This window comes from Balaenoptera physalus (assembly GCF_965194825.1).
Source record: "Balaenoptera physalus genome assembly, chromosome: 11".
Taxonomy (NCBI): Eukaryota; Metazoa; Chordata; class Mammalia; order Artiodactyla; family Balaenopteridae; genus Balaenoptera; species Balaenoptera physalus.
Genome location: NC_138896.1, coordinates 23,487,406 through 23,500,988, shown reverse-complemented (window position 1 = coordinate 23,500,988; position 13,583 = coordinate 23,487,406). Strand labels below are relative to the sequence as shown.

Here is a 13,583-nt window from a genome sequence, read left to right as displayed (position 1 = left end):
TGGTCTGGGAAGATCCCACATGCCGCGGAGCAGTTAGGCCCGTGAGCCACAACTACTGAGCTCTGCGCGTCTGGAGCCTGTGCTCCGTAACAAGAGAGGCTGCGATAGTGAGAGGCCCGCGCACCGCGATGAAGAGTGGCCCCCGCTTGCCACAACTAGAGAAAGCCCTCCCGCAGAAATGAAGCCCCAACACAGCCAAAAATAAATAAATAAATTTAGAAATGAGCCAAAGGGAGTTCCCTGGTGGTCTAGCAGTTAGGATCTGGTGCTTTCACTGCTATGGCCCAGGTTCAATCCCTGGTCGGGGATCTGAGATCCCACAAGCCGTGTGGCGTGGCTAAAATTTAAAAAGAAAAAGAAAGAAATGAGCCAGGATGTTATCCTGCAGGTTTGCCATTTTGACTTATTCCTCACAATCAGCAGAGTTCTAAAGGAATTCTGCTTTTGCTGGATGTTGTGTCTCTGTCCACACATCTGGGCATTGGGTGTTCTGGGGCCTCAGTCAAAACACCTTCCTGGGTTTTCCACCTTGTCCTTGTGGGGCTAAAAAACAAACTTAGAAAGCTCCTTGAAGGGGAATTCCCTGCGGTCTAGTGATTAGGACTCGGCGCCTTCACTGCTGGGGCCCAGGTTCGGTCCCTGGTCGGGGAACTAAGATCCCAAATGCTGCGCAGTGCGGCCAAATAAAAAAAAAAATTAAAAACAGAAACAAACAAAAAAACTCCCTGAAGGCTGGAACTCTGTAGCATTTACTGTTTATTCCCAACCCCTACATAGTGCCTGGGATACTTATCAAATGACTCCATCCATCTAAGATAAATATTAGAAAAAGTCCTTTAAAATTCTCCAGGGTCAAAAGTGTACAGAAGCACAGAACAAGCACTGAATGTTCTTACTTTTTTCAGTTCCCTCTTGTCATAACCGCTCCCACGTCTCCTCCTCCCACCTCCTCAGCTTCAAAAACCCACAGCAGACTCTTGGGCACCCCTTACCTCAGACTCCATACCCCACAAGCGCCAAAGTATATACAGATGCAACTAAAGGGACAGCCTAATAATCAGGGATCAACTCTAGTTGTCATCAGACTCCCACAAGACAGACGCCCAGACCAGATTGAGGTTCCATTGCTGGGGGAGAGGGGGATAATGGAGTTTGAAGCGGCAATCAGCTCTGCCTCGCAGAGTATGTCAAGATCCACGGCCAAATGATGAGATGGAGGAGGCTGCTGAGAAAGGACGTTCCGAGTAGACTTAGACAAGGAGGAGGTATTTCTGAGTAATTCTCCATTTGAGCTTCAGGCACCTGCATGACTTGTTCTGTTCCCGTGGGTCACATGAGGCTGACGTGAGAGACTGGGCTGTTTCACTTACCCTAGGCCACAAAGCAAGAACTCATGCCATTTCCTAACTCCAAGCCTGGGTTCTTTCCACTACCTATACATTTGCAAATCATGCTCAACAGATCCTTGGAGAGCCACAGAGGCACCTGAGGGGCTCTGATGAGGATCTGGGCGGGTGCACTGTGGGGAGGGCTCATCTCCTTCACCCAGAGAAGCTCCGCCTTCACGTTTTTGTTATACAGCGAGCTTCTCTATGAGACTTAATTTGATACACAGGTTAACCTGTCATTTTTTAAAAAACCAGTCTGCTCTATAACTATTCTGTACTTTCCTTATTTATTGAGCATTTTACGATCAGATTATTTCATACAGTCACAGGTTCTCCAAGTTGGAAGTTGTGGCCGGTACACAGGGGCTCCAGAAACATCTCATCCCAGTCTGGTGCTAGCATCAGAAGATGCCACTCTCTAAAACAGAACTAAGATGAGGGAGGCTGAGGTCAGACACCTGCAGAGGCGATTTGGAAATGAGTGTGAACTAGGCTGGGATATTCCTCACCACTCAATGGAGCACAGCATAGGCTGTACCCCATGTGAGCTCAGCTGGATCTCACTCACGGCAGCACACAGGGAGATGGTTTTTTAACAGAAGGTGTTGGTCTGAAGAGAAGAATAGAATGTGTCTGTCTTCAGATTACTTTCATTCAGTAGTCCGACATTGACTGGATGGAGGAAAGAAGGAAGGGGGGGACGGCAGTGGTCACAGATCTCTGGCTTTCAGAATAAGCAGGGGCGAAATCTACTGACCTCCATACAGGAGAGGATGCTGAAGCCAGCCCACAGGGAGCCTTTGGGTGCATTTTAAAGACTCCTCCTCTGAGTGAATTAAATAGGAAAAGGCACTTCCTCTGGGCACAAGCAGATGATAAGCATACACACTTGGCAACGAAGAGCACATTTTTCATAAACTAGAAAAAAAAGGCCCCTTCCTCTGGGCAAACAGCCCTGACACTATGCCGTGGTGAGAGGCCAGGGGAGCTGAGCACAAACTGGAATTCAGCCCTCCTCATCACCTTTGTGAGCTCATAGGCAGGGCCCTAGGTGCCAACTCTCCCTGCTCCTCCAGTTACCTGTTGGGGTGCATAAGCCTGCATTCTACACATGAAAGCATTTTCAGTTCCAGACATCAGCAGCCTTGGAAGGGAGGAGGAAGGGGTGTGGAGAGGCTGCCACCCTCTTCTTTTTTGTGATGTGTGGACACAGGTTCACGTACACACACATGCACACATGCACACTTGTGCACACGTATGCAGCCAGGGACCTGTAGGGTAGAGCTTAAGCCACTGAATGTTTCAGTAAGAATAATGGTGCCTAAAAAATAGAAGAGTTGACAGATTTGGGGGAGGGGGTTCTTACTACTCACAGTTCCTGGAATTATGTGTAATTACGTCTTAGAAACCCAACAAATAATCAGTAAGTATAGAATTAAGGAATCACAGTGTGGTGAAGTTCAAGGAAGCTGATGTTACTCATAAGAGTAAATAAAGTAGAAAGTCCAGGGCCTAGGGTCACGGTGAAGAGCCCCGTGGATGATCTCTGGAGCTCCAGGCATTCAGAGAGGGCAGCTTGCAGAGACCTGATGTGCATTCTCCCATTCCTCCTTCTAACAGAGCCCCAGTTTTATTTCACTTATCCATATTCCTCTGCTTTAAACAAATTTTTTTTCTCAACATCCCGTCCAGGTAGGAGTGACAGCATGACACAGTTCTGGCTAAGGGGGTGTCAGCCTAAGTCACTAAATGGACTTGCAAAAGAGTTCTTTTCTGGAGCCAACTCTCTGGGCTTGGGTCCCCTTTTGCCCTTCACTATCCCATTTCTTCCTGCCAGAAACATAAACGTGGTAGTCTGAGTTCTAGCAGTCACCCTGAGAGCACTGATTCATTTACTCAACAAATACATGCTATTTTCCATGCTCGGGATTCAAGGTGAAGAAAACAGACAATGATCCCTAGCTCAAGGAGCTTACAGATCATAAACAAATAGATACGTAGTATGTCAGAATGTGGTAAGTGTCAAGGAGGAAAATAAATTAAGAAATGAGGTACTAGGTGCAGGACAGAGTCAGCCCTATAGATGATGGCTCAGGAGGCTAGAGGGAGCCAGGTTCCCATTAGGAGCCCTGTTCTCACCTTGAGAGTTATTTTAAATGCAGAAAAATTGAACCCTTAATTTGTTTATGTCACTGTTTTTCAGGTTTCTAATACTACCCTCTGAATGCCATCCTCCAGCTGATGATAATGACCCTAAAAGAAAGCTGTGTTTGGCCAGGCTCCATGAGTTTCTCAGATTTCATCCATATGAATAGGTTGTTAGCTGATGACACAAACAGCAAGACAAGTGATAGATTCTTTTTTTTTTTTTAATTGAAGTATACTTGATTTACAATGTTGTGCCAGATAGATTCTTGATAAAGTAACTTCTCTCATCTTCTACATACACACACGAAATACTATTGCAAAAATGTGACTTTCCACAGACCGTTTCTGAAGACTACAGTTTCAGTAGTGGTCCTGAAGTTATTTAACCTTACAGCAGTGCATTAAATACTAATCTTCATATGAATAAAAGGTGGGAGGAGGGAGAAAGAAGGGGTGAGAGGGAGAGAAAGCGGGAGGGAGACCTGAGCCTTTGTCTCTAGCAAAGGTTGTAAACTCAGCCCGTACAGGGTCAGAGCAGGAAATGTGAATGACGTCATAGCACGCTGCGGGTGAGAAAAACACGGCTCTTGCTGTTTCTTTGTGTTCCAACTTTGGAGTAAACATGTGGGTAGGGACTAAAATTTTTCTGCTAGAGGAAAAACAGCTGCTCAAGCTAAATGATAAATGCCAATTGACATTTTCCCTCAGTGTTAGGGAAGCCAGGAGACACGGACGGAGTAGACTCTAGTGACCTGAGAGGGGCAGCTACCATCCAGCTCCACTGTTACCAGCAATGACTGTGGGCCCCTTGAAACCAGATAGTCTGAATTTTTAAAATCTAGAAATCTGGATTTTTATGTGTAATCTCCCATTTTAAAATGTTTGGAGTGCATTCAATAGTTTTTTTTTTTAAAGTTTGTTAACATTCTGATTTTTTTTAGAAATTCACGTTCTTTTATTTATTTATTTATTTATTTATGACTGTGTTGGGTCTTCGTTTCTGTGCGAGGGCTTTCTCTAGTTGCGGCAAGCGGGGGCCACTCTTCATCGCAGTGCGCGGGCCTCTCACCATCGTGGCCTCTCTTGTTGTGGAGCACAGGCTCCAGATGCGCAGGCTCAGTAGTTGTGGCTCACGGGCCCAGTTGCTCCGCGGCATGCGGGATCTTCCCAGACCAGGGCTCGAACCCGTGTGCCCTGCATTGGCAGGCAGACTCCCAACCACTGCGCCACCAGGGAAGCCCCATTCAATAGTTTTTATAAACATTCCGTTAGCAAATTACACGTTTCTGCAGATATTCAGGCAGCAGTCCATCAGTTTGCACCCTCTCGTATGCTGAATGGTTGGGATACGAAGCTGTTGCAAAGAAAAGTAGGGGGAAAGCAAGGAGCTGTCTGAAAGTAGGTAAGGAAGCGGGGGAGATGGAAAAGAAAAGACCAAAGATGGTGGAAACAAGAAACATGGATCATCAACAAAAACTGAGCTACCGCGTGCTTCACACCTGCGAGCACCCCTCCACCCAGCCCCCACTCCGTGAAGCCATTTTCTGCCCCCCCCCAAGCAGAGGAGGCCCTCCTGGGTGTCTGCACAGCCTGCGCCAGCTTGAATCACTCTCTGGACAGGTCTTTAGTCCACTCTTCCTGAAGCCCGAAAGGTCATAACTTCCTGGAATTGCTGGAAAAACACTGTGCAGAAATCACAGAGTCCAGGAAAGAAAAACAGACAGCAAAATGAAAACAAATGCAGGGAGTTGAAAAGACGTTTATTTTGATCCATGTCCAGTTTTGGAAAACCTCGAAAAGAATAAAATGTCCAGGAAAAGACAAGCTGAAGGGAGGCTGGGGGAAGGAGCTAATAATATCAGATTTGAAACTCTATATGAAAAAAAAAAATTGTGTTCATTTATCATACAAAAGGATAAATTCCATATAGAATTTTTTTTAAGTGAAACCATATAAGTATGGGGTGTGGGGTGGAATGAGTGAATTTTCTATTACTTGGGAGTGGAGAATACTTTCATAACTATGACTAAAAATCCAGCTGCCATTGAGGGAAAAGATTGATACGTTTGACCACATAAAAATTTAAAAGCAAAAACTTTTACAAGAAAAAACATTATCATAAGCAAAGTAAAATGCAAACATATCACATACGGATGGCTAACATCCTTAATATATAAAGAGCTTCTAAAAGTAGAGGGAAAAGAACCAACAACTTGAAGGGGAGCAAAATAGGCCACCCCAAAATGTGCCACTTTGGCATATGGACCATTGAGCTGAAGGCAATCAAGATCCAGCAGGCTCAGGAACAGGTTTTTACCTCTCCCTTAACTGCCTAAATAATTTAGGTAGGGGGTCAGGCCCAGAGAGAGAGCTATAACCAGAGATAGCTGTTTCATCTGAAAGACTTACCTGCTTGGCAGGCAAACATCTAATCACCAAACATCTGCTCTTCTCATCCTCCTGTGAATTACACACCTCCCCTTCAAGCCCCAGGCCCCTATCTCATTCCTTAGCTCCCGATGGCATATAAACCTCAATTGCATGACTGCCTTTGAGTTTCTTATTTTTATGGGGCTCTTATATGTCCAAAAATTTTTTCCCCTTGTTACTCTGTCTTATGTCAATTTAACTATTAGACCAGCCAAAGAGCCTAGAAGGGAAATTTTTTTCCACTCCCACAAACTCAACTTAAAAACTGCAAGAGACATGAACAAACAGTTCCAGAAAGAAATGTAAAGGACTCCATAATGTATAAAAAGATGTTCAACCTTGCATCTAGTAAGAAAAATATAAATCAGGGCTTCCCTGGTGGCGCAGTGGTTGAGAATCCGCCTGCCAATGCAGGGGACGCGGGTTCGAGCCCTGGTCCAGGAAGATCCCACATGCCGCGGAGCAACTAAGCCCATGTGCCACAACTACTGAGCCTGCACTCTAGAGCCCGCGAGCCACAACTACTGAAGCCCGTGCGCCTAGAGCCCGTGCTCCGCAACAAGAGAAGCCACCGCAGTGAGAAGCCCGTGCACCGCAATGAAGAGTAGGCCCTGCTCACCACAGACAGAGAGAAGCCCGCACACAGCAACAAAGACCCAACGCAGCCAAAAATAAATAATAATTAAAAAAAGAAAAATATAAATCAAAACTGTACTAAGGTAGTAATTTTTTACCTCTCAGATTGGCAAAAATCCAAAAGCTTGTCAACACACTTTGTTGGCAAAGCTGTGAGGAAACAGGCATTCAAGTACACTGTTAGTGGGAATGCAAAACGAGAACCACTATGAAAGGGAATTTGGTTGGCAATAGCTAGCAAAGTTACATATACATTTCCTTTTTGATCCAGCAACGTCACTTCTTGGAAGCTATCCCAAAAAATCACTGACAAAAATATGGAAAAGTGTTTGCATAAGGTTATTTATTGCAGCCCTGTTTGTAATGGCAAAAGACTAGAAACAACCCAAATGTCCAACAATAAGAGGCTGGTTAAATTAAATATGAAGTACTATGGAGCATAAAAAAAAAAAAAAAAAAGAATGAAAAAATATCGCTATATACTGCCATGGAGTGATGACCAGCATACATTTTTTTTTTTTTAATAAATTTATTTATTTATTTTTGGCTGTGTTGGGTCTTCGTTTCTGTGTGAGGGCTTTCTCCAGTTCTGGCAAGCGGGGGCCACTCTTCATCGCGGTGCGCGGGCCTCTCACCATCGCGGCCCCTCCCGTTGCGGAGCACAGGCTCCAGACGCGCAGGCTCAGTAGTTGTGGCTCACGGGCCCAGCCGCTCTGCGGCATGTGGGATCTTCCCAGACCAGGGCTCGAACCCATGTGCCCGGCATTGGCAGGCAGATTCTCAACCACTGCGCCACTAGGGAAGCCCCACCAGCATACCTTTTGAAGTAGAAAAAGCAAAGTGAAACTGTATGTAAATATCTCAACTTAAAAAATACGTTTAAAAATGAAAAGTGGGAGGAACCACATAGTATGCTACTATGTATCCAAGAACAAATAAATACATATATATTTTTTAACAATGGAAGGATAAGCCAAAAAATTTTTTAAATAGCTACCCATGGGAAAAGGAGGAAATAGGGTGGAGGAGATAGGGATAGAAACTAGGTTTCTCTGATACACCTTGTTTTGTAGATATGAATTTAGAACTATGTAAATATTTTACAGAAGTACAAACAAAATTAACTTGGAAAAGCATTTCCTAAAAATTAAAAGCAAGATAAAACAAAAGAATCTGTCTGCACAGTGATTTAGTGGTATAATCACAGAGAGAACTATTTCAAACAACTTTAAACCACAGTAACTTGACTGTATATCCATAGTGAGATATACATAATCAATTAATGGTGACAATACTGAGACATAAAACAAATGTTGGTGTGTTTGGGGACTGAGATATTTGGTTGGGAGAAAGAACAGATGTAAGATATATGAAGTTACATAAAACACTGAGAGTCTCTATTTGGAATTGAAGGTATGAGTATAAACAAAGGATGAGATCTTTAAATATATGTGTATATATTCCTTTCCATTAGAAGGCTGTAGAAACAAGAACTAACCCAGTAACAATGAACATCTCTAGCACCCTGACTATAGTCTCTAATTGGCATTCCGATCAATAGAAACCTTGAAGAAATGTTTGGTTCTCAGTCTGGAAAAGGAATGTACAAGGTATGCTTGGATATCTCCTCATATCAGAAATTCAGAGACTATCAAAAGCTCTTAAGACTACATCAAAAGGAGGTGATGTTGCCAAAGATGGGACAATTTAAGCATTCATAAGAATAATAACTACAATGGACTACAGTGAACTAAAGTACATCAAATATGTTTAAAACCGTGACTTTATAATGATTTTTTTTAATTGGTCACTTTTGGAGGGTTCTAGGTAGCAAACTCAATAATTTGAAAACTGCTAATAAAGAGAAATCAACATTTATCCTGCCTTTCCTGTAGGAACCATACCTGACCATGTGGTTGATGAGGGAATTTCTCTTACAGAAGTAATCCAGTAGTAAATGAGCAGAATGATAGAATTTCAATATCACCATTTTGCAACCCCTAATGAAATCATGGATTAGTCAATAATGACTAAGGACTGATAACATCACCAAAAGAGAGACAAGCAGACATTGTGCACGTTCTGTTGGAAGTTCACAGCACTCTCTGAGAAGGAGTCCTGCAAATATAAACACTGAACCAGGAAATTACCAATGAAATTACCAATTTACAGGGAATTCATTGGACAGAGGAGCGTGTTGCATAGCACCTCAAGCATATAATCAAACAAAGCCAGACTGTGGGAGACTCTACAGGAAACCACGCCCTACACACATGCGCACACACAGTTTCCTCGACAAATACATTTCAAGGGGAAAAGAAAAGTGGAATGGGAAAGAGAAGCTACACGTTAAAAGAAACATAAGAAAAAAATATCGACAAATATAATGTATGGACTTTATTTTAATCCTGATTCAGAAAAAGTAAACTCATAAAAAGGATATGAGACACGAGGGAATCTGAAAAAAAAATCTGAGGCTCCTAGATTCCAGGCTATTTTCCCACTGGCCTGAGCCTGGGCATTGCTGCTATTATAAGTAAAAACCACTTCAGAGCCCAGAACCACGGGGTTGGGACAACTCCTCCAGTTGGCTCTTTATGTGTCAGAAGAGTCTAACGGACAAGGCCACCTCTCCCATTCTCTCCCAGCCCCGCAGACTTCCCTGCTCCCAGGCCAACCCACCGCAGAGGGTAGAACATTCAACTACTCAGAATGAGGCTCCAGGCAGGCGATTTTGTTGAGGTGCTTCTCATTCAGGCTCTTGCCCATCTGGAGCACAGCTTTTGACATCATTCAGGATGTGCCAAACGAACGAGTTCTGCTTGTGTGCAGTGAGTTGATGTCCCTGATCCCGACTGGGCCTGCGATTTGGGAAGGGAGGTGGTTGTGATGCTCCATCAAATACCACCACCAGCCACACCACGGACGGGAGTAACTGGAAACTATGCAATATGGGATTCCATTTCGAAAAAGGTAAACCCTGTCCCCAGGGCCTGAATGTTCTTAAGTCAAGAGACCTGGGAATTAGCCACTATCCCTATCTATTACTACACCTACACTTGAGGTCCTTCAGCTCCGAGCTCTTTAACCCTAGATGTGATGTGGAGAGGACACTCATTATTTCAGGGGAGAGAAGAACTTTTAAGGTAAACAAAAGGACACCAAGAAGGGCGAGAAATGAACAAGTCAGGAAGTGTTGCTGACACATGAAGCCAACAGTGCTACAACTGCTAAGTAGATAATAATAATTTAATATTTATTGAGTTCTTACTACCTGCCATGTGCTGGACTAGGTCCTTTTCTCTTTTTTAAAAAATTTTATTGAAGTATAGTTGATTTATAATGTTGTGTTAATTTCTTCTGTACAGCAACGTGATTCAGTGATATATATACAACTGAATATATATATATATTCTATTTCATATTCTTTTCCATTATGGTTTATCACAGGATATTGAATATAGTTCCTTGTGCTATACAGTAGGACCTTGTTGTTTATCCATCCTATATATAATAGTTTGCTTCTGCTAATCCCAAACTCCCAGTCCTTCCCTCTCCCTTCCCCCAACCCCTGGCAACCACAAGTCTGTTCTCTATATCTGTGAGTCTGTTTCTGTCTCGTAGATATGTTCATTTGTGTCATATTTTAGATTCCAAATATAAGTGATATCATATGGTATTTGTCTTTCTCTTTCTGACTTACTTTGCTTAGTATGATAATCTCTAGGTTCATCCATGTTGCTGCAAATGGCATTATTTCATTCTTTCTTACGGCTGAGTAATATTCCATTGTGTACATATACCACATCGTCTTTATCCATTCCTCTGTCGATGGACATGTAGGTTGTTTCCATGTCTTGGCTATTGTAAATAGTGCCACTATGAACACTAGGGTGCATGTATCTTTTCAAATTATAGTTTTGTCTGGATATATGGCCAGCAGTGGGATTGCTGGATCATATGGCAACTCTGGGCTAGGTCCTTTTCATGCATCATCCCTTTTCATATGCTCAAAAACCTAATAGGTAATGCTCTCAACCTCCTGCTCTCAAGGGCAACCTCACTCCCTCTTCTCAGGAACACATACATCTCTTGCCTATTTCCTATTTCAACAACTGGCAGTTATATGGAATAGCTGCAGTTTCATACGTGTAGCAAAGATGCTGGAGGGGCAGTCTCAGTTCAACTTGGGGGGTCTGAGGTCACTGGAGGGCGAAAGACCTCCATGACACAATCAACAAAGCTTCTTCCATGCAATGTCTAAACAGAGGCCTATCTAAAGAAATTTGTCATCTTTGCAAAAACTGTCCAAAAAATGCCAAGCTCTTCCAGTCAGGGCTTTGTCTTTGACGTGAGCAATGGAAAGCCATTGCTCCCTTCACAGCGAGTCATCTGGCCATCCACTATTTTGGATCCTTTTCCAGGAAATCCAGCTGAACAAAGGCTGTTGGACTTCTTACAGTTTTATCATAAGTAAATGAGACTGAAAGTTGGGCAAGAAGTCACAATGTAATTGGTGATTATAGAGCCATTGCATTTTTTTCCATCATCTCCTAACAAGGGTCATGCCCTGAAGATTCAATAATGACATAATGATAATGACAGAAAAGGGAGAGGAATTTACACAAGAGGCAAAGATGCACAGTATGTTACATGGGTTCTGTCTCTCCTCAGTGAAGGAGCAACATTTGAATTGTGTTCCTATTAATTTGTCCCCCCAAAACCACCAAAACATAATTAACAATAGGGCTTAACTCTATAGCTATAATACAACTAATCCTATCTAGAATTATTTCAGTGAATCAATGAAGCAATAATGGAGCACTTGGCTTTATTACTTGTTTGTGTTTCCTCGATATGGATATTCAGCCCAGTAAACACGTGGCATCTGCAAATTTGACATTCCGGCTGCTTCAGTTGTCGGTGAAGACCCCTGATGTGTGGGAACACACAGTTTTGCTGAGGCACGGGCAAGAATGGTGCTGCCCAGCTGGGGGTGGGAGATGAGAGCTGACCACCCAGCTTCCCAAAGCAGCTTTGTGTTTCTCAGCAAGCGGTCGAGTAGGCAGAAACCTACCAGAAAAAAAACTGTTCTAAAAACTCGGTTTCTGGGAATTCCCTGGCAGTCCAGTGGTTAGGACTTGGCGCTCTCACTGCCAGGGACCTGGGTTCAATCCCTGGTTGGGGAACTAAGATCCCACATGCTGCGAGGTGCGGCCAAAAACCAAACAAACAAAATAGAAAAACAAAAACAAAACAAAAAACTTTGTTTCTTTGCATAAATTGCCTCCACCTCCCCGCAAGAAAAATCCAGTCATTAACACTGGTGATGGACGTAATGAAAATGTGAAGAGTTGTGAAAAAGTAATGGTTTTTAGGAATTGTAATTTGTGGTAAATTAAAGATGGGTGTTTTGATCTTGATGGCAGTTCAGCTTTCTTAATCCACAATAAATGTGGCTCTTTGAAAAGAGACTTGAGAAACCATTTCAGGAAATGTTTTCAGGAAGCTCAAAAATTTCTCACAGAGTTAAGATACAAAGTGAAAGTAAGAACAGTGGTTAACTTGTGGTAAGAGAATATAGCAGGAAGCAGCAGCCTCTCCACGTAAATATGATTAAGAAAGTCCCAGAAAATCTGGATAAATACTTATGGATCATCTAATTTGGAGATACACAAAGATCTCTGTAAAGTCCAAAAGGGTCTGCTCTCCTTTCTGTAAGCATGGCCAATGGATGAATACACATCAATCTCCCTTTCATTTCAGTATCCCTCACCCAAAACTTGCTACAAATGTGCCTTGGAGGTTGAAAAATTATGAACTCCCTGAAACAAGATTGTCTTGTGGGGAGGGAGGTTGGTGAAGCAGCCAGCATGCCTAGCGTAGCAGCCCCTCCCCAGTAGGAAAGGCTTCTGATTTATCTTCCAAGGGCTCATCCTCTTTCTACACAGATATTATCTAGCACTGCATACCCATCCTCCCTTCCCTTCCTACTTGATTTATTATTTTACTCTTGTTTAACGATATCCAGATTTATCATGTTTATGTCTCATAACTATCAAAGTCCTTTTGGATATGAGCTTGGTGTATATAAATAATAACAGTGACTACCAAGTATTATAGTTATTAATTATATTAATAGTTGTCATTATACCATACTATATATAAAATATATACTATACTATAATATATATACTATATATGATCTATAGTATAATATCTATAATAGTTATACTATAGTAACAGTTATATAGTATTAATGTTATAATATACTATAACATTCCAATTCATATACATCGTCTTTTATCCTCACAATGTTGGAAGATAGAATTTACATAAAACAAGGCACCAGAGTGGCAGGCAACCAGCTCATGTTGTCATAGCTAGTAAGTGGTAGATTCAGGGTTCAAACTCAAGTGGCAAGGAATCTGTCAGGGCTTGTTCTATTATTAAGTTGCCTCTAATGGTGCATCTCATTAGTATCCCTCTCTGACCTATCATTAATCAGACAGAGCATCAGCAGTTTTATAAAAGCTGTTTACTAAGCTGAGCTAAAGCAGGGTTAACTACACATACACACACACACACACACACACACACACACACACACACACACACACACTCCCTTTATTCAGTTAGATTCCTTCATCCTCTCAACCAAAGGTATCCATGCCTATTCCATGCCAGACACAGGCACTAGTACACAAGTCAGGCATGGTCCCTGCCCTCTGGAGCTTCCATTTTCAGTCCTACTAATTCCTCAGGTATATCTTAAATGATATCCTCTTCAGTAGGCATCCCTTGTCACACCAGACTTAATTAGGTACCTCATGGTACTTTTCCTGGACTTTTCCTTCATAACACCTGTCTCCCTTTAATTACTTGTTCACTGTCTTTCATCCCTCTGTCCTGTGACCTCCATGGGGGCGAAATGGCTGTCCTGTTCCTGCTCTATCCAGTAGCACTGGGCACCTAAGAGAA

General features: G+C 42.6%; 1 long non-coding RNA gene across 3 annotated transcripts in view; it reads left to right on the top strand.

The window, feature by feature from the left end:
* The window catches only part of LOC309638987, a 109,211-nt gene that overhangs the window by 66,959 nt on the left and 28,669 nt on the right, over window positions 1–13,583 (top strand). The gene's annotated exons all lie outside the window — the stretch shown is intronic.